Genomic DNA, 26,342 nt, shown 5'->3' with positions numbered 1-26,342 from the left:
TTAAATCGAATCTTTATTAGATAAGCATATATAGAAAATGTACAAATGAAATTTATCAAGTGCCAAGAATTCCAACGGCAGACTTCTAAACAATTTGAAAATGGCAGACACTAGTAGATGCAGGATCTTCAAAAGATGACAAAATCCAAGACCGGGATGCAGGTTCATTTCTTCCTCCTTTATTTTGTTGATGGCAATAACTGATTAATTTGCAGTATGCATGCTACAATTCAGTTTTTGTTTCTGAACAACTCATTGTCCTTCTGCTATTAATTATGCATATTTTCACAAGTGCTTCTGTCAGCAACTTTTGGCACAATAGTGTAGAGATTTTCATTAGCTTAGAACACTAAAAAGAGTACGTGGAATATGTTACACCTAAACAAAACCAAACAAAAAATCTGAAACAAATTGCAAGTCACCACCCTACACAAATAAATATTGTATTATAAAGATTACATGTCAAAGTTACTGATATCCTACTTATCTATTCCTTTATTGCAAAACTATTATTCTTACATTTTGAAGGATATAAGGTTTTGTCTGAAAACTAGCATTTTTCCTTTCATAACATTCAAAAAACATTTTTCCTTATTGAATTTTGCTGTAGCTTTATTTGCTTCTCATTTTTCTCCCCTAGCACATCCTGACAGTTATATAAATCCCTCTTTTTTTTTTTTTTTTCTGTTTTAAAGAGACAACCAACTTTATTCTCAGAATTTTAAAACTTGTGATGAGAAAGTATCTAACTTAGAAATAGTAATAAAACTTAGAAATACTAATTTGGCTTCATATCTCATTTCCATAATGGAACAAAACTGACTACAAGCTGATTAATGTGTCTTGGTTTCTTTCAAGCTGTAGACTTCCACGTAACTCTGTGAAGAACAACACAGAGCTAAAAGATTCATGCATAACAGTCAAACGAAGCAAGATATGAAGAAAACCATTTAAAAGGAGCAGAAATATTCATGGATATCAGGAACTTCATCTGGCAAGCAAAAGAGAACCAGACTGCCCTGCGACTTCAAGTCACTCCACTGCTTCTTATGGTATCTACAAACCATATTTATCTTGGATCTGATGTCATTACTGTTTGGATAGTAGCTACTGAACTGTAGAGTAATAGAATTAGTATTTTTAGCACATGCACTTAAAATGGTAGAAGAACCAATCCCCCCACTGACTGAATGCTCCGAAAAAAATGTTCAGATGAGTATCTGTGCCCAATTACCAGTCAGATGCTTGAACAACATTTACCAGCATCTTTCTGCACCACAGTTCATCTTGAAAATGTACAGCATGAACTTTTTAGCAGTTTTCCCCAGAGACAATAGTGCCAGAAAAAGACAAAAAAAAAAAAAAAAAAAAGAAAACCACAAAACACAGAGATTTCTCTCAGCTGCCTTAACCATGTAATATTTGAGTACTTCAATATTTCCATCTACACATTCTCAGGAGGCAACTCCACCATCTTCTCTGACAGGATTACCCAAATTCTCAGGCTGCCTCTCATCTTTCATCACCTTTCTTTCTTCCTCTGCATATACTCTTTCACAAAACCCTACCGCTTCTTTCTTTTAAGTCTATGCTCCTTTGTCTTCCTTTCTGCTAAAATACTCATCTCTCTGTCAGCCTGTCTTGAAAAGGACATTTCCCTCCTGGTTTGTTTTCTATGATTCATCCAAAACTCATCCCTTCAGTTACTTCCCCAACTATATTTTTTATAAGTTTTTCATTTGCTCACCTCTCCTTCCATACCCAGTCCAAGGAGACAACAAATACATTTCTGTGGTGTAATGCTATTACATTTTCTCTCTGCACAGTGTCCCTAAAGTATGTTTTAAAATGAGGCTCCTGAGGCTTCCAGTGGTCTCCCCCTCCACAGTGAAAGACCTGACTGACTTCATTTGGATGCATCAAAATCTATGTGTCTTAAGCCATACACCTCAGAATCTCCTTCTCATGTGATTTTTAAAGCATCAACTGAGTTCAATTTGGAATAAACACTATTCAATTATTAGAACATTCTCAGTGCAAAAATAGTTACTCAGATTTTCAATTTATTTCAGATAATTGGTTTTGTTTTGGTTTTTGTTTTGTTTTTTTTTCTTTTACATCTTTGTAACACTCCAATTTTAATGGTAAACTGGATCACCACAATGAACTCTACAAGAAATAATACATTACTGTTACCTTGGGCTGTTTCCAAGTAACAAAAGTATTCAAGACAAAATTTTTCAATAGTAAAGACTTTGTGCCTTACAGCTGTAAGTCTTGTTAGTGAGGCTATGCATGTCCCATCACTATTCCATGGTATTCACAAATTGCAGTACATACAGTTGAAATGCTGCTTGATTAACACTAGCATTACCTTAAAAAAAAGGCATTTACAATTCCTAGGAATATGGTCTAACACTGACTGTAAATCTGAAGCCTCTGAAAAGCCATTGGACTTCTACATAATATTTTAGGTTTCCCTTGTGACTGCTGTAGAGGATTTGTGACATTTTGTGGCCATAACAATGGCTGTGAAGAACAGTGGGAGACAGGACAGAAAAGAGTTTTGGCAGCTGAATGTGAAGATAGCTACAGAATCCATCTCACCTCAGACATATTTCAGAGACGAATAATAGGGATGATAGAGTAGTCAAGACTACAAACATCACTTTGGCAGAACCTTTGTTGACTCAGAAAGAACAATTCCTTTGAAGAAAGTTTATCAGTGAGGAAGGGAATTGAGAACTAAGATATGTCAGATACTACTGGAAAAAAAAAAAAAAAAAAAAAAAACCAAAACAGTCATCTAGTATCTGGTTTTTCCATGAAAATAAAAACAATTCTTTCCATTGTTAAAATGCTGCACAAAAACATAGGAAGATGGAGTGATGAAATAAAGCTTCTTTATTTTTTTAATGGTATTTTACACATAGAGTCATGCAGAAAGTAAAATATAAAGGTAATTCAATAAATTTCTGCAGTATTTTTACCCTTATTTTAAGAAAATGGTTACTTATAAAGGAATAACTAATAGGTATCCAGAGAGCTGCAACTTGTAGTAGGACTACCTCCCTTTAAATATTGCAAATTTTTGTTTAATTGGAAAGCCAGACAGTGCCTATCAGTAAGCAAATTAAAACAAGTCAACCAGTTCCTGCGAACACTTCAGCTAGCTCAACTTACTCAGACCAGCTGACTACAGCACTCTAATAAAGCAATTTATTAACACAAAACATTCCACAATTAGACTGTAAGAATCCCATCGAGACCTGATTAACTCTCACATATGAGACAGATTCCAGGAAACCAGAAAAATAAAACCACAATAAGAGTCATAGATCAATAATTCTAACAGTCCTTCATGCACAATATGAAAAACACTTTTTCCCTCTGTTACCATTACACAGCATTCTGAAATACTTAGCATTTACTGTCCCAGAGAATTTAGTACCCTTCAAGTAGAACTTTAATTGCAGACAGACACTAATGTCTCTCTAATAGACAGAAATTCTGGGTAAGTCAATTTAAAAGATCTGAACTGAAATAACCACCATCCTGGTTTATTGAAGTCTCAAACCCATTTAGATCTGTCAAGCCTTTGAAGTGCTCCAGTGTTGGTTGACATATTTCTGTATGAAGTTTTATCTGTCTATACAGCTGTGCTGGAGCTGCCTTCTGCAGACCACTTTCGCTGCTTTATCGTTGCACACAGCACGAACACTGTTGTACCAGCACAAGCAACAGCTTTTAAGTGCTCAATAACTTTATTTAGACGAACATTTCATACTAGTCACATAACAGAGGCTTCCTGACAGCAGGTCTAACTTATTTTATTTATCATACCAAGAAATCAGAAGTAATCCCTGCACTGGCTGTGACTGAATTTAATACCTGAGTGTATGTGAATTGATTAAGGCAGAATAAGGCAACTGTACAGAGACTGGAATCTTCCCAGTCAGTATTTTAACTACTGAAAATAATTTGGAAAGGACAAGCACCATCAGTCTAAGCTAAGAATGCTGACTAGAAAGCATAAAAGATGACAAACATAAAGAAAGCAAAGCAGCAGAACAGGTAGTTCATTGTGTCCAGAGAAACCTCTATGACTTTACTCTTCTGTGTAATTGCTAGGTCTTGTTCTAGAAAACACAATAGTTAACAGAATTAAAATGGAACTTTTCCTTCTAAGCAGCCCTTCAAGGTTGAAACCAATGGAGCAAATCACACTGTTCTTTGTTTTTGTTGCAATCTATTAGTGGCAGTTAGCCTCCTCTTTGCCAGACATCTGAGAGTTCACGGAACAAGGTCCCCAAGGAGGGTGCGTAACCTCCACCAATAAAAGACACTCAGACTTGCCTGCAGGAGCACCTCCTCTTGCCAACGCCATGTTGAACACAAGGTTGGACTTGGGACCTCCAGAAGTCCCTGGCAACCTACATTAGTCTACCATTCTTCAGCTATGATGATTGTCCTGAGTAGTTTATGCTACCCATCTCACTACAAATTTCCACGGAATTTGTAGTACTTTCACCTCTTCTGCTTCCCTTCAGTTGAGAGGAATCAGATACTAGATACCTTGTACTGTTGCACAAATGAGTCAGAAATAATTCACCTACACAGAGTTGACAGACTCTTCACAGAGCTTAGGTTTAGACCCAAGTTCCTGTTCCAAATTAATTTTTGAATGAGACTGCCCAGTAATATAAAAATCCTGCAGAAAGCCAGCTCTGAAATTAAATACTAAGCCAGATATCTGAATATTCTCCTAACCCACTAATATTTTAAAAGTTTTGAAAAAAGTACTGCTTTACCTATTATCCTGAAGACTACACACCAACTTGAAATATAATTTACAAATACTCCTGAAAGCCTCTAATTTTAGTTTTTAAAAAATTTTTAGAAATCCATTGTTAGGAATCTCTTTCAGCTACAATAGCATTTCAAAAATACCAAGTCACTGACATTAATGGAAAAAAAATATCAAACTTTGAATTATCTCAAACACTTCCATACTGGAAAAGCTGTTTGGCTGCATAGTGTGTTGGGTTTTTTCACTTCAGCTCTGTGGGTCCTTTCAGCAGTTTCTGGAGCTTCAGATGTTCTCTATAAATTATTCCTTCTTTCAACAGGGAAACTAATAGTGTCTTTGTGGAAAACAGTATGGTTAAACAAATAAAATAAATCGCAACAGTATAAATAGAATAAAAAATACTGAACATAGATTTGGTGACAAATGACAATTAGTCAACGCAAAGAAATCCTTAAAAAGAATGTTTTCTCTGGCCTAACACTCAATCTCTAAAAGTTCCCAGTCTGAATTAACGAACGGGTAACAACAAGTCATTATACTACGAGAATTTTCTTCTATTCTGAACTATTACATACTGGTAACAAGTACTGCAGCTTTCCCGTAATAAAAGCACAAGGTGAATTAAAAGAATAAGCTCTTTGTGTCTTCGTGTTCTCCTTCTGTAGCATTAGGTAATCAGACATCAATTTATTTTTCCACAACTCTATGCATCGATTGTGTATATGAAAAATATTGCCAGCAGAGACCAACTTTTTAGATTACATTAAAGGACAAGTATGTTTTATTTCATCTCCTCGATTTCCTCTATCCACAAAACAGTTTTAGGGACTCTGTCTAAACTCTAGGGGAATCACTGCCTGTAACAGAAAACATAAAATTACTCTTTGGCAGAAAGCACTGCCTACTTCATATTCTTCAACTATAAGCCTCCTTTTAATAATGAAGTAATGAAAGAGATTACTGTTTTTTTTTTTTTTTCATTAAACATGACCAAGATTCAGGAAAGATGCCTCCAAGTACACAACCTGAGTGACTATTCCCATGTAAATTTGAGGCTTGAGTACCTCAAAATATATTTTTCAAGCCAGTTGAAACAGACAAACACACCTCACATCAAATCTTCAGCAAACTTTGGGAAAGGATAGACAACTTACTACTACTGATAAACCCTTGTAATGATCTTATCACCCTCCACACCAGCCACCCTCCCATATGTTACTGTCTTTATCTTCTTTATCTTTAAACACTGACAGAGAGGCTGGGAGGGGAGGAAAAACAGGGAGCAGATAGGGAAAATTAAAAACAAAAAAATTAAAAAACAAAACAAAACTCAAAATTTTTATGAACTTAATAAATCAATTTGTTGCAGTATTAAAAAATAATCTATATATATAAGATTAAAGAGGCTTTGATCTCTTCCTTGGACAGTAAATAAAGGATCATCTGGAACTGAAATATTTCACAACAGGTTGCGTTTCAGAAAAGATGGTCATATGGTGCAGGGCTGAGGCGCTCTACTACTGTTCATGTAGAGGCATTCTGTCCCCAAAAGGTAAAAATCACAATATCACAGTATGTTTGGGATTGGAAGGGACCTCAAAAGATCATCTCGTCCAATCCCCCTGCCAGAGCAGGAACGTCTAGATGAGGTTACACAGGAACATGTCCAGGCGGGTTTTGAATCTCTCCAGGGAAGGAGACTCCACAACCCCTCTGGGCAGCCTGTTCCAGTGCTCTGTCACCTTCACTGAGAAGAAGTTTTTTTCTCAAATTTAAGTGGAACCTCTTGTGTTCCAGCTTGATCCCATTACCCCTTGTCCTATCATTGTTTGCCACTGAGAAGAGCCTGGCTCCATCGTCGTGGCACTCACCCTTTATATATTTGTAAACATTAATAAGGTCATCCCTCAGTCTCCTCTTCTCCAAACTAAAGAGACCCAGCTCCCTCAGCCTTTCTTCATAAGGGAGGTGCTCCACTCCCTTAATCATCTTTGTTGCCCTGCGCTGGACTCCCTTCAGCAGTTCCTTGTCCTTCTTGAACTGAAGGGCCCAGAACTGGACACAATATTCCAGGTGTGGTCTAACCAGGGCAGAGTAGAGGGGAAGGAGGACCTCTCTTGATCTACTAACCAATCCCCTTGTAATACACCCATGTATGCCACTGGCCTTCCTGACCACAAGGGCCCAGTGCTGGCTCATGGTCATCCTGTTGTCCACCAGGACCCCCAGGTCCCTTTCCCCTACACTGCTCTCTAATATGTAATTTCCCAACCTATACTGGAACCTGGGGTTGTTCCTGCCCAGATGCAGGACTCTATACTTTCCCTTGTTAAATTTCATCAGGTTATTCCCCACCCAACTCTCCACCCTGTCCAGGTCCCGCTGGATGGCAGCACAGCCTTCTGGCGTGTCAGCCACTCCTCCCAGCTTCGTGTCATCAGCAAACTTGCTGATAGTACGCTCAATTCCCTCGTCCAAATCATTAATGAATATATTGAATAATATCGGCCCCAGTACTGACCCCTGAGCCACTCCATTAGATACTGGCCTTCAACTAGACTCTGCACCATTGACTACCACTCTCTGACTTCTCTCCTTAAGCCAGTTTGCAACCCACCTCACTACTCTGTTGTCCAGACCACACCTCCTCAACTTAGCTGTGAGGATGCTGTGGGAGACTGTGTCAAAGGCTTTACTGAAGTCAAGGTAGACCACATCCACCGCTCTGCCATCATCCATCCACAATATAGTACTTACCAGAAAGTTTTGCAGAAATAGGGGTAAAAGGGGGACAGTCATACAACATGCTATAGTGTCAAATATAAACTTTTTTTTCCACAGAAGGCAGCTTTTTAATTTTTTTTTTCCCCTGCTCAAACAACACTATCAAATGAAGAGAGGCAGATGAGTACCATTTGACTTTCACCGCATTATCACTACCAACAATTATTGAACACCTGAGAGTAATACTAAAATCACTTTCCCAATACTATTTTGGAATAAAATGAACAAGTCAAAATTTGTGAATGCCGTGACTAAAAAAGAAACCTTAAAAGGGAAGAACTCCTTCAATAAAGACAGGGAAAGGGATACAATGTAGATTATTTGTTTGTTACGTATTTCACAAGTATTCAACCCTGACTGACATTTTAAACACCTTTTGGTGTTTAAACCCTTTGGTGTTTTTAACCAAAACCAAAAAGCAGCATGTTATCTAACCTGAAACCACATTGCAACATTGAAAAATACAATGCACTCATAGAATCAAACAATGGCACAGTGAACAACAACAACAAAAACACAAACCAAATAAAGACATAGACAACGAAATTAATAATAAGATGAGTGGACCAATTTTTATTCTTTCTTTTACCTCCTCTAAAGCAAATATATTAGTTCCATAAACACCAGATCATAAATGTTCCATTTCATGCATCTTTAATTGTAACTTAACAAAAAGCATAATCCTTTTGTTCAAATTCAAGTGCATGTGCTGAAGATCCCAAGTACATACTAAGTCAACCTATATAAAGGTCAGTACAGACAATAGCAAAGCATCTCCCTCCAAAGTCTTACCTATGTTTGCAAGTTAAGCCTCCATATCCTCCTATCACCCAAACAAAGCCCCTTTTCTGCACAACTCTGAGTAACTACTGTTACCTTAGTTTAATATTATCTTAAGACCTGCCAGGACTGATTTAAATCATACACATTTGGGGAGAAGTTGAGAGAGCTGGGATTGTTCAGCCTGGTAAAGAGAAGGCTCAGGGGATTTAATCCATCTGTCTATAAACCTGATGCTGGGAACTAAAGAAGACAGAGCCAGACTCTTGTCAGTGGTGCCCAGTCACAGGTCAACAGACACAAAATGAAACACAGCAAAATCCACTCAAACATAAGAAAAAGCTTTGACATGGTGTCGTCATTACCTCCCCGCTCCTGACCCCTGCACAGATTCCTGTCTGTCCCAATAGTGTTGGGTGACATGTTGTAAGGATCAAACACTAAAGCAGCCTCTGCCTGGGCTACTTGTGGAGTCTCCATCCTTGGGAATGCTCAAAACCTAATGGGACACAGTCCTCATAAACCTGCTCTAGTTGACCCTTCTCCCTGCAGGGAGATTGAAGTAGGTCTCCAGAGGTTCTTTCCAACATCAAATATTCTATGATCCTGTGAGTAAAAGCACATTTAAAATTACTCCAAACATTGTAGTTCTAGTTAGGAAAAGGTACCCATTCTTTGTTTCACTGAAACAGGTATTCCAGAATTCATCTACAGCTAAATCCTAATTTTTCTGGAATCATTACAACAAATACTTAAGTACTCTCATTTATTCCATTCTGCTTTGAAGGAGCTTATGCTTCATGTTTTCATATATTGTGCAGAATACATGCAAAACATGTCCAGGTATTCAAAGAGTGACCTCAAGATTCTGCAAAACTTTACCTTGATGAAGTTACCTGGTTCTGCAGTTAAATGGGGCAGGGGCCTGGTGGGGTGGGGCAGGGGGGAGGGAAGAAAGAAAAAATAAAAAGTAGTCAGCTAACTGTTATATACTATCAGAAAATCCAAACTATTTGAAAAATAAGGTTGCTGCAAGTTAACAATACTGCAGACTCAGATATATCACATTGATTACACGCGTATGAAAAAGAAGTCTGTCTGAATGTCAAAACACAACAGAATTGTTGCAAGGAAAGATTAGTCATATGTTTGACAACTCTATCTATTCAAATTGTAATATTCACAGAACATTACAGCAGGCCTTGGCACAAGTGCTCAGAAAACTAGGAAGTGCAAAGGGAGTCATTGCAATGTTTCCCAACAGACAAAGAACAAACAAGAAAAAATTCTCTTTGCAGAAAATTCCTCCAATATATTAACCAATAAAATGCATCTCCACACAGGAAAAACATTCTGGTAGGTTTACTAAATGAAAGACTTGCAGTTCAAAACTAAAGGCACCAAATCACTTTTTAAAAAATATAATAAATCACTTGCAATGAGTTCTGAGCAACAAACATGGAGGGAAGTGGAAGTGTGCATAATATTATTAGTGGAAACCAAATAAAATGTGAGGGAAAAGAATTAACTGTGTGAGGAAACAAGTTTGGACTCTGTCACTTTACAGACTGTAACGTACAGAGAGTGAAGACAGAAAGGAAAGAAAAATACGAAGTGCAATAATTTTCACCACTGAACATATGGAAGAACATAAATAAGCAAAGAACAGAAAGAAACTAACTAGACCTGGCACACTTCTTTTGGAGGTTTTCTTTAGTAGAAAGTTGTGGGGGCCATGCTCCCACCCCTTCCCAAATTTGGTGTAGAATGGAAGGATAAAGGCAATCCAAGGAAACAACTTAAGATTTATGTGACAGGCTTTCAGAATTCAAGGTTTACTTCACTCATTACAAGATTTTCAGAAAGCTGCTAGTATCGCGAGTCAAAGTCAGGTAAAATTTGGATGTACATAAACAAACATATTTGTTATAATTATTTATTACTTGGGTTTCTACTATATTCTAGATTCACAGACTCCGAAGTCCCTTAGCAAACCAAGAAGCATATACAAGAGAAGCATGAAAGTTTCACACCACTTACCAAGCATTCAAAACACAATTACAGCATTCACTGACCCACCATTTAGAAATCAGATTATATGTAAAATGAATTGCATACATATATGGCAAGTTAACACTATTGCTAACCCTTGACAAGAAATATAATCTTCAGGAAGACATTACTATTTTAAAAATAAGGTGGAGACAAAAAAGTTCTCGACCTTTCAACAAACTGTCACAGCCATCAAGAGCCATAACAGCAGATGTTCCTCAAGCTTGTGCACAAGTGGGGTGATGTCAAAGCTGACATATGCTCTTCTCACCCATTTGTTCCATGACAGCAACAAAAGAACTCATTAGGCCAATTCTGACTTACTACTGAGATTTGAAACCATTTGTAAGCAAAGCAAAATATACCTATGGACAGTAAATCTTGCATATTACAACTGTGTAACCCAAAATTAGAATAATAATTTTGTCTCAGAGTGCAAATACACAAGTTAACTGAAAACAGCAACAAAGTATTTAACAGATTTCATTAAAGTACATAACACCCAGTAATGGAAGACAGAGATTTATGGACAACATCGTGGCTTCAGATCTTTCCCGCACTTCAGCCATAGTATAGCTTCTCCCACAAAAATACTTGTAGACTGTATTAAATATCTACCAATATTCTTTCTGCTCATTAATTCCACTCATTCTGAAGTAGTTATGCTAAGCAAGTCTCTGCAGAATTTTCACCTATATCTTAGGCATACAAGTCAAATTAACATCAAAACTAATTTGATTTAAGAAAATAAAGCCCATCAATTTTCAACTGGTTGCATGTTTTTAAGTGGCTTTGGTACTTTTGAAAAAAAAAAAATCTTTCTACCTGCCTTGAGTTAGGATCTCTGAGGGGCTGAGAGCAGAGCAAAACCAAAAACAGTTGGTCTCAAGAATCTTAAAGACCTTTTCCAACCAAATGATTCTATAATCTTATGAAAAACTATTTCTGAACTAGTAAAAGAAAGAAGATATCTCTGGCTTTAAGAACCATAATTACAAAAAGGAAAGGAACAAAACTAACAAAAACCACACACCATAAGTGGCAAAGTGTTGAAATATATACTAAGAAAATTCTCAGAATAAAGAAATAACACCTCTCTGCTGATTAAATCATTTGTTATACTTGTTCTTTCAAAGACCATCTAAGTTATCAGACTCACCCAATACTATTACAAAGAGCTTCATAAGTGACAGAGTTTACGGGAGGAGAAGTACTTTTATACACATGGCTTAATAAAAATGCTAAAGAAATTAGGGAAACTTGTAAACAGTATTTTCTTTTTACTGGTATATAAAGACAAGCAAAAAGAAAAAAATGGCATGCAAAACAGCAACAATAATAGTAGTGCTTAAAAGGGCATAATCAAAGATTAGCTAATTTTGTCAGTGATTAAATTCAATTTTATGTAACATTTACAATATTAAATCTTGCAAACTGTAACTGTCTTACCCTATTCTAGTGTTGTATTCTACCTGAAATCAACAAACCAACTGCTGTCTCCGTCTATCTTATCCAAGTATAAATTAAATCTGTTCAGGTGGAGCCTAGGTATTTTACAGAAATGCTTACACCTGTGCTGAAGTTGGGCACAATAAATAAAATGAATGCAATAGAAACATTACAAGCATAGACATTTTTTAATGCTCAGGTAAGAAATCAGGAGTATATCCAAAATACACCTTTGTCCCAAGGAAATGTTCTATTGTTCTCAGGCTTTCACAGCCTCCTTCCTCCTCTTCCTCATATCTGTATTACTTTTGTTCAGCCTGTTCCCCAAGCATTCAACACTTTCCAAAAGAATGAGTATGCATGACTTACTCTAAACATTTGATTATGAATGAAATCCATTTGTTTTGTAACAGATTGCATTCAAGCAGCAACACAAATTACAGTCTGCAAACCTCAACAGTCAACTTCCTCACAGTCCCTTCAATTTGTTGACTGTAAGAGCACAGGATAAGCAATATAATGAAAACAATCATTTACCATTTTCATTAATAACCTGGAAGATGGGATATATGTACCTCAGCAAGTTTGCCGGTGATTGAGAGAAGGTGTACACACACAAGAGGATACAGCTGTGCTTCAGAGGGAGCTCAACTGGCTGGAGAGATAGGTTGACAAACCCCACAAAAGTCAACAAAAGACAATGCAGAATACTGTAACTGGAACAAAATAGCCCCATGCAACAGTCCAGTGTGGGAGCTAACTGATCAGAAACCAGCTTTGCATAAAAGAACACCCAGGGTCTGGTGAACAATTTGAACATGAGTCAAAAATGAACCCTTGCAGAATTGAATGCTAAGGGCACATACTAGGCTGCACTAGTTACAGCATAACAAGCAAGTAGGAGGAAGTTATTACTCTACTTCACATCTGCCAGAACACATCTTGAGTATCGTATTTCATTTTTGCTCCCTGGTATAAGACATATTGGTACAGGAGAGACCCAACAAGGTGGTCTGGGGCTAGAATGTGAGATACATAAGGAGAGGCTGAGAGAACTGGATCTGTTGAGCCTCTAAAGGAGAAAGCTAAGGGGAGATCATGCTGTTACACTCAACTGTTTAAAAACAGAGCCAGACCTGCTGAGAAATGCACAGTATAAAGATGAAAGGCAACAGACAAACTGTAGCAAGGGAGATTATCATTATAGACAAAGAAAAAATGGTTCACAGTAATCGTCATCAAAAACATGAACAGGTTGCCCTGGAACCCTGATGAATCTTCACCCTTGAAAATATTAAGAACAAGTGGACAAGGTCCAAAGTAGCACATATATCTTCAAAACTGACCCTGCCCTGGGCAGGCAGCTGGACCAGATCAATTTCAGACGGTACAGAAATGGTATGGCATAAGGGGTGGAGATCATACTGGGTCTGGCTGGAATGGAGTTAACTTTCTTCAGACTAGCCCTTATAGTGCTATGCTTTGTACCTGTGGGTAAAACAGTGCTGGTAGCACACCAACATTTTAGTTATTGTTGAACTATGCTAGCACAGCATCAATTCAGTAGGCTGGAGGTGGGCAAGAGGCTGTGAGAGGGCACAACCAGGACAGCTGACCTGTACTGATCATGTTGTATGATGTCATGCTCTGAAATAAAATCTCTGGGAAAGGAGGAGGAAGGACAGACATTGATGGTTATGGCATTTGCTACGCAATATGGAGACCCCGCTTTCCAGGAAGTGGTTGGACACCTACCTGCCTATGGGAAGTAGTGAATGAATTTATTTTTTTTTGCTTTGCTTAAGCATCAGGCTTTTGCTTTCGCTATTAAACTGTCATAGTCTTGATCCACGAGTATGCTCACTTTCCTTCTATTTTCTCTTTATCCCATGGGAGAGCAGAGTAAGCAAGATGCTGGGTTGGTGTTTGGCCCTTGGTGGAGGTCAACCCACCACAGGCACCCTTCATCTTGAATAACTCTATGATTCTATATGTCTTCATAGATGTTTGTCACATATTCCATAGGCTTCAAAAAGCATTTCACAAGTCGGAAGGAAGAAGTTACTCATTAAAAAATGTGGACTGTTCCAAATTTTCCTCAAGATTTTTTGATGTGAAAATTATGATCAATTCTGTATTGGCCAATATCCCAGGAGGGCCACAGATCAACTGCTACCACAAGCCAAGAATCTATATATTTGTCTTCCTTTCCCTTTCATCAATATTCACTGAAAAGTGAAAGGACAGAGGGACAATCTCAAGGAAGTTGTGACAAAACTCAGAAGAATTATTAGATGATACACTATACTCTAAGTTTCTGTGTGGGTATTTGTGAATTCTGACATATTTTAAAAATTTAAAGCATTTTTACTGTTGTGGGTGTTCACAGAAGATAGCCAAGCAGCTGTTGTAATATGACAGCCAAACAAAAAAAAAGCTGCCAGATGCACTGGATTTGCCCTCCTCCCAAGAAGCAAAAACAACCTGAAGACAAATAATTGAAGACTAAGTCAATTAGGTAAATAACAAGGTTTGATGGTTTCGACTTAGGGATTTTTTTTGTTTCTTTGTTTTAGCTTCAGAGTACTGGGGTGATGGATTTTTTTTCTCCTTTTTTTAAATTTATGAGCAACAACCTACTTTATCTCACACAGGGATGAAAACAAGGGTGGGGTAAGGGGTTACACTGGTTCTGAAAACCCTAATGAGCTGCTGCAAATGCCTCAGACACTTTTCTCAGGCCTAGAATAGGATGTGTGAAAACTAGAAGAAACTTTAACAAGCATGTTTATTTTATAAAGTTTGACAGACATGCTGCATTTACATTGGTGGTATGCAGAAGGACTGAATAGGCAGCAATAGACAACACAGATATACTTCATTTGAAACATTCTCCTAACAGGCTTCTTGGGGCTTTTGGATTATAACAGACCACCACATGCTATTAACATTATGATCTAGTTTTATAGCAGAAAAATGTTGGTTATCGATATTTGATGGCCTTGCTTATAGACATCTGCAGAGAATCAAATGTTTGCAGGTTTATATTGCTGCATCTAACTTCATAGACAAACTACAAATACTCTCATTTTCATGGAAATTAGTTTTGTATTACCTGAATAACCATGCAAGATCACGTAGCATGAGTACACACAAAGAATTCACAATTTGCTAAAACTGAGATTGAACAATAAGAAAAAATTCATAAACATGCATAAAAGGCTACATTACATTAGATGATAATAAAAGAGAAATAAATTAGTGATATAAGAATGAAATGAGGAATTGAGAGGGATTTAAAACCAAATTATTAAACAACTGGTATAACAAATATCTTGATAAAACAGCAGTTACCTTCACTGAGTTCAAATAATGTAGAACATACCAAAAACACGCCTCTAAGTCAGCAAAAAATACACCTGTATCAATAAAGTGGGTCTTTTATACATTATTGTTGTAGTTATCACTATTGTATTTACCCTTTCAGGACAAAAAACTCAACAAGACCGAGGTAAGTTTTGTCTGCTTGATATAGAAAGATGAATCATGAATCCTAAATTGCACTAGTGATGACATCTATCGGGACCCAGTCAACAGATGCTGAAGTATGTTAATAAAAGTGAATGTGACAGATGAGTTATGTTAGAATGGATTACATATGGTATCCAGCTTTTCAAATTAAGAAGTGAACTGTGACATCATCAGGTTATTTTTATAGAGGACAGTGGGAGTAAGTTACATTCCTGATTAAGAAATCTAAAATAAGCAAAGTAAGAAAGGGCCACCTTGTAAATTAAAATGTTTAAAGAGCAATACAATGCATGAAAAGAACACTGATGTGCTTTAAACACTACAATGTTATCAATCCATGTTCTCCCTTTCTTTAACATTTTGATATGGTTATTTTGAGATTATACATTGATATAGATTAAACTAGCTGATCCAGCAGCTATCCCTTAATTTAGAATTTATCATAACATTAAAGAGCAGAACTTTTTATAAGCTTCTAGGGTTTTATTTCTTTTGTGGTAGGGGCTTGTTGGTTGGTTGGTTGTGTTTTGTTTGAGGGGCCAGGGTTGTGGGGATTTTTCGGCTTGTGGGTCTTGTTGGTGGGTTTTCTTTGGGTTGCTTGGGGTTTTTTTTCGGACTCAGCCAGGCTAGAAAGAGGAAGAACAAAAAAGGAAAAAGAGAAACTGAAGCTTAGTGAGCCAACAGGTGAAGAACACGTACATCTCTTGTCACAGTGAAATGATGACTCCGTGGCTAGAAAAGACTTATCATGTGCCTTAGGAAGAGACATGATTTGAGTCTGATGCAATAGTCAGTAGTAGTCTGTGGCAGACAGTCAGGTGGCCAGGGTTTGTTCTCCTACATAGTCCAGAACTGAAGTACACTCTCAACACTCACACCTTTTGTCAAGTCTTTCAAAATGCTGCCTTATTTAAAAAAAAAAAAAACACACTAAACAAAACCAAACAAACAATCAAAAAAAAACCTGTTACCGCAACAATCTGGTTTTGAAAGATACAATTATAGACTTGATTTCTCTAGTAATTCTAACAGTGATCTTAGAGATCAAAGTAAATTCTCACCTAACATGACTTGAACCACTCAGAATACTAAAACCCTTCAAGTAACTACTGCGATCCAGTTAAACAATATTGAGGTGTATCAGTGAACGGCAACATAACAGTGAGCAGATGTGCTCCGAGTACTATGTATTGAAGTATTCATAAAGATCTGTAATTCAGGAGAGAGGGGAAAAAATACAAAACAACCCACCCACACCCAAAGCACACACCGCACATCAGGGGAGGGTTTTCTTCTCCCCTAAAGAAAAACTCTAATTTTTACTTCTCCAGTCCCTCAAAGTTCATGTTATGTGCTTTGTGACAATACTCCTTTAAGACTGAAGAGTTTTTCCTTCCTTGACTAATCTTCCTAGTCATACGAAAACCACCAACCATTTCTTGACGAAAGGTTATAATTTCTGCATTGAAGAGACTGATGTAATAACAAGGTCTGGAAATTTACTCCTTTTGCTCTTATTAATGAGGTACCTCTCAAAACAAACAAACAAACAAACAAACATGGAAAAGCAAAATAATGTACCAGGCAACTAACTTACTCAGGCAGCTACACATGGCCATTTCCCATGAAGGATTTCAAGAACAAAAGCTTATATTCCATACATTCTATTTTTAACATTAGATTAAGTACCTATTAAAAGCTATGCTCTCTTTTTCTATCATTCCTTTTTAAAGATAATGGGAGAAATGACAGAAAGAAGAAAAACAAAACCAAAAAATTTCCCACTTTCACTTTTCTCACCTTCTTTCCTGCTTCTCTTGGGATTGAACACACCACCACCAGATATATGACTTAGAACAGACTCAATGCTCAGAAAGATTCACTGGGAAACACAAAAACATTCCTAAACAAAAAGTTTTATCATTCCCAAAGTGTGACCCTGTTTTAAACTTCAAATTAATTTTTTAATGCCAAATCTGGGAATGGGGCAGATGAGGTGGAATACATCAAAGAAAAAACTCCAGATTTCATTCAGCCCAACCAACTAATTAAAACAGAAGTAAGAGGGGCAAAACAAAATGGAAGTGCTCCTCTCTGATGGTGAAAAAGTGACAGTAAAGCTCCACACCTGAGTTTCATTTGAAAATATTTCATGTAAACATGTGAGAAGCCAGAAGAATTTTACTTCAATGGAACCAAATAAAGATGACATTGACTTTTCTTGCAACAAGCAAAAGTTGCAAGTAGTAATATTTCTAGGCTAAAGTAACCCTCAACATGCAAATACAACAATAGGGATGAAAGATGTAAATGACATCTCATGGTGGGGAACAGCCTCATATCATGCTATGCAGCTATAAAGCTCTAGCAAAGGCTACTGAGCACCCTTCACTTTAGATGATGAGACTAAGTGGTGATAAGTGATGAAACTTCAAGAGCAGGCCAGGCAGCAGGTCTTTTAGATTGTCAAAAACAAGCTCAACCTATAGTTTATACAGTTTTGGTAGTCACTGATAATAAACAAAGCATGACATAGTCCAACAAGGAGAAAAAAATTGCACCAGATGATTCGCCAAAAGACCCACGCCATAACGCTGTGTCATTTATGTACTATATTTATATACATATATAAATATATGCATGTACACACACTACTGCAGCACTCCTCACCAAACTGATGTCACATGTCCACCTGTTAATCAGAACTTACATGACAAGAGCCATCTCCAGGACAAACCAGCAATCACAGAAAATCAGATTACTACATTGTCAGGCATTTATGAGCATCATTACTGGATTATTCTTAAGACAGCAACCAAGTGATGGAGGGGAGGTACCTTTTCTTTGTATGGAGAACTTCAGGAGCTAGGAAGGAAAGGTTCCACACAGGACTTTGAGAAAGAATTAGAAGAGAACAGGTCTTGTTATTCTCTCCTTTACAGGTGGCTGTAATAAAGTCAGAGTCAAGGTTCATGTACTAATTTTAAATTCACATAGAAAAATCCAGGATTCTACCTGCTTCTCTGGAAGTAAAAAGTCTCATACTACCAGAAAAATAAACAATGGAATAATTTCTCCATTGGGCCAATAATAAAATAGTCACAAGCTGATGTTTCAGAGATCCAAATTTCAGTGTCCTTAACTATATAATTTATATTTTATGTGAACATCAATTCATTTAAAAATAATATTTTAAAAAAATATTATTCTCATCAAAATATAAAGAATCTTTGGAATCCATAATAAAGGAGAAAGAAAACCACTGTACATGATAAATTTTGAGAGTGAGAGAGTAAGCAAATGTCAAATGAACAGCATAGTCCCAGGCATTACATTGCTTTCTTCATTTACTCAGATACAGTTCAACACTTACAAAATAAATTATACATATTCTAGCACTTTGTATAAGGAATGTAATCACAGCTGTAAGAGCACACAGCTATGAGATTTTATATAATTGTAAGTGCAGGACAATAGGGTATAAAATAAGGAAAAATAATCTATAGATACTCCCTATCTCTATTGTTGCAAAGTAAATTTCCTTAGACCATCTGTTCCTATTCAGGTATAAAAGCTTCTAGAATAGATTGGGATATTAAATAGTCATCTTGCAGAAAAGTTTCCTGTTGCTAGGAAACAGGAAGGAAAAATAATACATCCAAGGTCAGCTATTACTGAATTGATTCGGGATGATAAATTTTTGACCCAATTTGACATAACTCATAAGGAATCAAACACATTGTTTAGGCTGCACTGTTTCCATAACCCTATTCTACACATAAGTTTTATAACTGTATGGAGACTATGAATAAAAGTAAAATTGCGTTCAGTAAATGGCGACACAAATGTCGTTCTGGTTAGGCAAATCTACAGGGAATTACAGTACTTTGAGAATTTTTTCTTGAGGAGTTAAAAAGTTCATTGCATTTTCTATGACCTTTTGTTTCTGGCAGCTTTTTCATTAGACAGATTTTAGTTCTCGGCTTAAGTCAAAGGTCAATGTTTCTAACACACCATTCTCTCAACAGGCAAGTTAAAAATAACCATTTTGCCCAAGGCTCCACTCCTGCAAGCATGAAATAAGGCATTATTTTCTTGTTACTCTCAGCACAGTGATTCAGTTGCACTCCCTCAACAACTAAGAAATCCAAAGCATCCCTCTATCAAAAAAAAAAAAAAAAAAAAAGAAAGAAAGAAGTCCAAATAAAGTATTAACACAGTTAAACCACCACACTGTCTCCCAGATGTGTAACTTCAGAAAAAAAACACATAATACAGAACAAACCACACGTTTGCTATATAAACATTTAGGAAAAGACTTCATATAAGAAATTCAGTATGTCTGCTACCCAGGATCATTATCCAAGTTTAACGAATTAGGAAACTTTTTTTTTGCTCCAAAACACAAACAAAATAAAAGCTCAGAATTACTTTAAAGTCTTCCAACAAAAAAATAGAAAAAAAGATAGAGAAATTTTGGGGGGTTGTTTTAAAAGTGTTCCTTGATTTAGCTATGGAACCATGTTCCTTTCCAGCCAAGCTGTAGGGACACACAGAAGCAATCAGACACTTTAAAGAACTGCAGTCCAAGAATTTCCCCTCTTCACCCTGGGGAGCTAATTACACTACATACAATGCCCTGGAAAACAATAGGTTACATGCAGAAAAAGTACCATGTTATAGTCTGCTCAACATTAAACAAGCATACAAAACAAACAAGTAAATGGCAAACTGTTTTACATGCTATAAATAACCTAAAAAAATCCCTGCTACACAGTAAATCTATTTGTTTCCTTACACAGACATTCCCACGAGTGTGTTGCATACGTTTGAACATATACCAAACCTAATGCATGTTCAAGTACAGAAGTATAAATGTTCATCTCAGTGATATTTTTTCAGTCTGAAAAGACAGTTCAGAAAAATATAGCATGTGCCATACGGCTACTCTTCTGGCTTGCAAAATGCCTCTTGCTCACCACACCTGTTCCTGACATAACTGTCTGAACTCTATAAAAATAGCTGCCTCTTGCTGTCCCCTACTTGTTCTCTACATTTCCTGCTTATTATCTAGTCTGAAGCTAACGTCAGTGATAACACACCTCTTGAGAAAAGAGGGAACCTGACAGTGATAATACCACATTTTGGTGCTGAAATAGCCAAGGAGGACAAAGGTTCAACAGCCTCCTGCACTCCCAGGGTTTCTTAATCACATTGAAGGATTCTGGTACCTTTAGGAATCCTGTATACCCATTTTAAAATGCCTGTATTAAAAATAATAATAAAATACAATAAAATAATATACTGGAATTATGTTACATTGATCTATTAATGACATTGACAATTTTAATAATAATTTGAATAATTTAATAATATTACTGATAATGTTGATATATTACAATAAAAAATAAAAATACGTCTATATTAAAAATAAATTGCCTAATTTAATACAAGATACTCAGTAACCCACTGTCCAGTCTTTTTCTCTTCCCCTCCGACCTGTTTTTCATTTATTGTTTAAATTTTCGTAAGCTGGTGTCACACAAGACTTTTGAAAGCCATAAGAGTGTTTTGGCCCATTTCTTCCTCTGATACCTCCTAACCCTACCAACAGTTCTCATGTTAGTAGGGAAAGTGAAGACAGTTCCCATCCGTGGCTGGACAGTGGTTTAATTTCAGCATGATACAAGTAAGCATTAGATAGTATAGGGAAAGTTACTGTAGGAAAATTCTATATCAGTTCTTGTGAAACAGGAAGACATTAATTTGCAAATATCCCGCTTGCACTTATCTTTCCAAAGATTTAATTCACTCACAGTCTCATACTCACCTACACACAAGTGACATGTATGCCCAAGTGGTTTGGCCAGGATCACCTGTATGTGACAAAGAGGACAAGAGACACCAGCTATCAAGTTCTCACTGTATTCTCAGGTTTCTTCTCAACTGCCAGCAACAAACTAGTTTTTTGGATGGATCTTCATAGGTTTTAGGAGCCAGCAGCCACTGTGGAGTTGTCCTCTATACCAGTACCCTACTTACCTCAGCCTCCATAAACCTTAGGCCAGGTTGTTTCCTACTCTGTTTTTCATCATTTGGAATATATATGGTCTACAGTCTGGTTTTCTGATAGGAAAGTAGGAAAAGACATGATACACATGACAAACTTCTACTGACAAGTCATCTACTCTTTCAGAAGGCAGGCATTCTGGTCTCAATGTAACTGACACATTCCTCAGTTTTACCACTGGCAATACTGTCCTGGGAGGTGCATCCTTGGAGAGCTGTTGTTCATTATTGATACAGGCCTTTCTTTCAACCCTTCTGCTGCTGCTTCTTGTGGTTAAATACCCGTTTCCATTCCTACATCATTAATACCAACCCTAACATTCCTGTTACAGATCTCTATAAAGGTTTTAGCAAAGGTAAGCATCACCAACAGCACAAACTGCCATTCCTGGAAATCTCAGTAAAGAAGCCAAAAGCTTATGACCATCAACAACAAATCTCTCAGCCCATGCAACTAGCCCCAAAGAACTGAGGTGCCTGATGGTCCTTGTAGGAACATTTGTTGCTATGTTCTACAGTAATTAAAGAGTTATCTCTAGCTCTATCTGGTCTCTTTCCCAAGAACTGGAATTTTAAAAATCAAGTGTGGGTTGATTCAACTGACATAGATTGTCATATTTTGCAAAAATTGTAAAATGCATTATCCAATGGAAATTTGCAAAAGGACTTAAAAAATCCCATAAAGCACTTTTATTTTTACTAAAAAATGTTAAGTATGTCACAACAAATATTATTTGAAGACACATTTCAGAATTGCTGAAAGTATAAAAGAAGCACAACAGAGCCTATCCAACATATCTTCACTTAACAAAGAGCAATGGAGCTTCACAGCCAAACTAGCTAAAAACATTATGTTTGCTGGCTGAAGCTTTTGAAGACAAAATGAGGCCTGCTGTAGAGGCAACTACAGCCACTCACCTCCACTCTCCAGGACGTGGTGCCTGGGCCCTTCCTGCCTATACAGCTTCCACACCACCACACACTCAGCTCTATTCCTCTTGTGATGTCCTCTCCTCATAACTTGAAACACTGATCTAGAGCCAGCCTCAAGGACCGAGAGCTGGACATCACCTGGGTTTATTTTTTCTGCAAATACGGTTCTCCGTTATCCCATAAACCTCAGGTTTTAGTCTTTCATTGTGGCAATGCACCATATAAGAATGTTTCCAAAGAATACTTGAATACCAACACACAATATCTTTATGTATAACAGCTGACATTTTTCCTCATAGAGAATATTTTTATTTCCTGCATTTACAGCATTTTTCTCTTCTGTCTTGATTTGGGCCATGAACTAGAGAGCAGGCTATATGCTCAGGGCTTTCCACAACACCAATATTGATATGTAGGTAGGTAATCTTTTTCCCTAATGTAAGGGATTTTGGCATCTGTCCAAAACCAGTTTATCCACTACACATATTTCAAACAGTTAATGAGCCTCACATTGAATGCTCTTTGCTGACAGAGAACTCAAGTTCACAACAAATACAATTAATTAGTATGTACAGTATATATACAGTATATAAACTAACAAAATTATAAAAGAGGACTTAGACTGAAGGAACAAGATATCTTCTGAGCCAAAGTAACTTGAGGAAGATAAAACAGAGAATCAAAGCAGAAGTAGGTAAGTCACACTGAACACCAAATTTATTCTCAAATCTTCCTGTAAGTAAACAAACACTGATGTCCAGAAAGGCAATTAGAGCAGCAGATCTAGCCAGGCTTTCCAAAAAAGACCTAAATTAACCATTTGTTATTGCTTTGTGTACAAGGTATGCTGTCAATCAAACAATCTCCAACCTACATATAAAACTATTCAGGGAATTCTTGTTACAGAAAATTCCTTAACTGGATGCTAGCAATGCTTCCTGGCAGAAATGCTCACAATTGTCAAATACTTCTCTAGCTGAAAAAGCCTCTATTTGTTTTTTTGGAGTGTTTGCAGTACCTGCCAGTTCTGCAATCTTTATAACATTTGTTACAGGACAAAAGCATGAAGCCTAAGCTTAAAATGCTGACTGAAAGCCAGATAAAATGGTTTGATTCCTGACTTTTTGAATACTATGCCAAAAATAAGCAGTAAGTTATTTCAGCTTGAACATTGTCAAAACCAGATCTTGCTTGACACTGTAGTAATAAGAGCTGTGGCAAAATATTCACTTTTTCAGCACCATGAAGTCCAAAATAGTAAATATTCAAATTGTGTTCTGCAAGATGTGCAGAACTTGTGCCTGTTTATGCAGCCTCAGAGCTGAGTAAGAACTGGTGTGTTTGTCTGGTGAGGATGCTGCAATTGTCTATGGAAAGAAAGAGTCACCACTTACAACACTGACTGAGATTTGTACACTGCCACAAAGTATGACAGTCTTTTCCTGGTGGTAACTACTAACACATAATTAGTGTTATATGTGGTACTAACATAGTAGCTATATGACAGTAGGGTTAACTATCATATTGAAGAAGTGGAAAACATGTCCTCTGTTGCTTCAACATAAAAGCAATTGGTCTAACAGGATACTTTACATTCTTTACCTGTGAAGAACATCAGCCCTCTCAGGTCCACTTGAGAAGAACAATTACTATCATTGTGCAGGAAAAAAATGCATCTTATTTTTTCATGTTCACATCAGAAGCGGTTAGTAGGAGTTACGGTAAGAATCTGTAAGTTTGTTTGTAACCCCATATCTACTGCTTAACAGTTAATTTGTGAATGGTTTTTATTTGGGTATTTAATTATTTTGGCTCTTTCCAATTCATATGACTATTCAGATTTTGAATCTCCTCTACAGTCTTCTACTCATTGCCTGTCTGAGCAGGTGAACCTAAAAAGTAATGGGTATGTGTTGTATAAAAGCTGCTGAAATGGCATTAGCTTATTACTTGATAGATCTCATCTCATTCTAGACACAGGCAGAGAGGATAGGCCATGCCACTGTCACCGACTGAACAAACTTGAAAACTATTTTAAATACAAAAGTGGAAGTGTAGCAACTGGGTCTGACAAGAAACCTACACCCCTGCAAAACAAAACATTGCATTTAATTGCTATCTGATGTTATACTTGAAACATGTATCTATTTTATTTGGCTAAAGTCCTTGCTGGGACATATAGAGTCAAAATTATCTTGATATGCCTGTCTACACCTAGATCTGTACAGTTGGAAGAAAAATCCCAGCAGTTAAGCCAGATATTTCTGGTCATAACAATGGCTGAGGTTTACTTCATATACTCTTATATAGAGTATGAGAATATCAAGCATAGCAGTTGTGAGAGCCTGGAAATACAGAACTGCTGTCCACTGTGTTTAGCAATGCCATTACCTTAGTGCCATTATGAGACTTAATAGAATCTATAACCATAACTATGATCACAACCACAAATATAACAATTCAGGGAACTGCAAAAAGCAAAGCAATCAGAATATTCTAACAGGTTTGCAAAGAAGAAGGGCTAAAATATTTCTGAAATTCAGAGACATATTACAGAGGGAACTAAAAAACCAAAACTCCCGGAGTGTATCAGGACTGAAAATCAACCATATTGCTTTCTCTGTGGGTAAAAAGTTAAAAAGCAAGTAAACACTTCAGAAGTATGGTGGATAAGAAAGAACCTGTTCCTGAAATTTTCTATCTCTAGATATTGACCCTGTACTACAAGGAGCAAAAAGAACCTTGAAAACTTCACCAGAATCTGCAATGCAAATCGGCTATTTTGCCACCAGAGAGGGTTGAAAAAAGCCTCAAAACACATGAGCTGTAAATGAAAGCTGACTCTGACAGAAAGCATCTTGAGAAGCTTACTGGAGAAAAGGGATTGCAGCAAGATTTAAAAATAAATAAATAAAATTCCTTGACCCTGTGCCACTTAAGCTTCCCCTACTGCCTCTTTGCCACATGTTATTCCCCAGCTGAAAGTGTTCAACTAAATACACATACATACACCTATATAGTCTCTGATGGATGTCAACAAATGGCGCTTCTACAAATCTGTTATTTCATATGGCATGTAGGCATACATTTAATCCTGGGAAGAGAGGTTTTTACCTTTTCTATAACTTTGCTCAAGGTTCTGGAGAGAACTGGAGAAAGTAATTTTTGGTTTTAATTCCAAACACAGAACAAATATTGAAGCAATTCCGCCCTCTATAAAAGCACATTAGCACGGGCTAAAGAATTTCAGGATTACGACAACTGGTATTTTAAATCACTTTAGTATGACCTATCTACTACAAACAAAGTATAGGTCCCTAATAGGCAGTAACGTCACACAATACTTGAACAAGTAAAAGAATATTTGAATTCCTAACTGTGGAAGGCCAGGATAAAGGAGACCAAAAAGCCTCCACATTCAGAGTTCAAATATTTTCATGTCCTACTAACAGCCAAAGACCTCATCTTGGCAACCTCCACAGATGGAATGACATGGGCTGGCAATGTGGAACTGCCACCTTTCCTTGCTTTTTCCTCCTTCATTTCAGCACATGCTTCTCCAGTACACAAAAGACATCTACACAGAGGAGTACAAACAAACTTCTCCAGGACCAGCACCATCTATGTCTTTTCTAACCAGGCTTATAAGAGAGAGATGGCAAGCTGCATAATGGACACAGTTAAGTGAGAGCATTCTGGGATGCTACCCTAAGATGCTTCTTTTTACCAGTTCCTCTTCTCATGTCGTTCTCCCCTCCATCGCCATCCTTTTTTTCATTTGGAAGTTATATGATTTCTCAACTAAATAATTATTTTGAAAAGGCCAAAAAGAATTAATGGGATAAGAAAACAGTTTTCTGGGATCTCTACCCTAGATGCTTCCTTGGCCATGAATAACTACGCTAGTTTTGGAACCAGCATTGCTCTATTTCAG

At 37.0% G+C, this 26,342-nt stretch overlaps 1 protein-coding gene across 8 annotated transcripts in view; it reads right to left on the bottom strand.

Moving 5' to 3' along the window:
• Nucleotides 1-26,342, bottom strand: part of MARCHF1 (membrane associated ring-CH-type finger 1) — a 237,674-nt gene that overhangs the window by 197,201 nt on the left and 14,131 nt on the right. Inside the window, exon 2 of one of the 8 annotated variants that reach the window (XM_071807733.1) lies at nt 21,237-21,282. The exons of the other annotated variants lie outside the window; for them this stretch is intronic. The gene's annotated coding sequence lies outside the window, so the exon portion shown is untranslated. The remainder of the gene's footprint in view (nt 1-21,236; nt 21,283-26,342) is intronic. 8 annotated transcript variants of the gene reach the window in all.

This window comes from Patagioenas fasciata, chromosome 4, assembly GCF_037038585.1.
Source record: "Patagioenas fasciata isolate bPatFas1 chromosome 4, bPatFas1.hap1, whole genome shotgun sequence".
NCBI lineage: Eukaryota > Metazoa > Chordata > Aves > Columbiformes > Columbidae > Patagioenas > Patagioenas fasciata.
Note: the sequence above shows the minus strand (reverse complement) of the source record. Positions and strands in the feature narration are given on the sequence as shown.